We start from the raw sequence: 1,182 nt of genomic DNA, 5'->3' as shown, positions 1-1,182 counted from the left end.
AGTTATATAAAAATATCCTGGAATGGAAAGAGAGGAAGAGAATGAGAGAAAGAGAGAGAGAGAGAGAGAGAGAGAGAGAGAGAGAGAGAGAGAGAGAGAGAGAGAGAGAATAAGTTGGAGTGAAATATCTGTTCAATGTTATAGTTATCATATAACGTTAACAAGTGTAACTAAATGAAATGACAAATTGCCATATTTATGGACAATAAAGATCTATTATTATTATTATTATTATTATTATTATTATTATTATTATTATTATTATTATTATTATTATTATTATTATTATTATTATTATTATCATTATTATTATTATTATTATTATTATTATTATTATTATTATTATTATTATTATTATTATTATTATTATTATTTCTTTACCAAAATTGTCTGACCGTGAAGCATGGACTTTCTCTTTCTCTCTCTTTCATCCGATCGGGAACTTAATGACGAGTTCCCTTCTTCTATCCTTCTAATCTTTTCCCTTTCTTTTCTTTTGTTGACATTTCGGGCTATCTGGCTCAATCGACTAACCGAGAGCACCCCATCTTCACAGTAAGTACTAGAAGCCATTGAGTTAAAACGACCGACACAAGCGCCTGATACTATAGATAGAACGAAGTTGACGTCACTCAGGTCTTTGTTATTGCTTTTTGCTGTCCATGTTTATAAGTAATTCTCAATAAACTGTATTAACCAGACTATAAACGTTCATGTTTACACATAGTTTTGTATGTTATTAGTCCGTTCGTAAAACTTCCGGATGGCAATTTTGTGCGTTTCTTAGCCAAGCGCACACTATCTATACCCTCTGTTTAGAAAATTACACTATCTGAGAGTCATAATTCGCAAACTCTTATATTATTAGAAGTACTACCAATCACTACAGGCTGGAATCAGGGGAAGGCGCAGAGTAAATTAAAAAAAACAACAATCAAAGCTTATTTAGTTGTTTTTGCATGTTCTCTACCAGTTGACATCATAACGTACCGCCATAGTATGGAAGTTTATCTTGAATATTATATTCACTGCAACGTGGTTCGTGAGAAGCAGAGGGATTACAAATCTTAGTATACTGATAAAATCACGGTTGTAAAAGGTAAAGGATCATTTCCGTATGGCATGATATTTTTTTTTTTATCTCATTCTCCTATCAAATGTCAGTGCTTAACAACTATAGAT

The sequence above is a fragment of the Berghia stephanieae genome, chromosome 2, assembly GCF_034508935.2.
Source record: "Berghia stephanieae isolate SIO BIC M18660-M18661 chromosome 2, UCSD_Bste_1.3, whole genome shotgun sequence".
Lineage (NCBI taxonomy): Eukaryota > Metazoa > Mollusca > Gastropoda > Nudibranchia > Aeolidiidae > Berghia > Berghia stephanieae.
The sequence above is the reverse complement of the archived record's forward strand: the minus strand, read 5'-3'. Positions refer to the sequence as shown.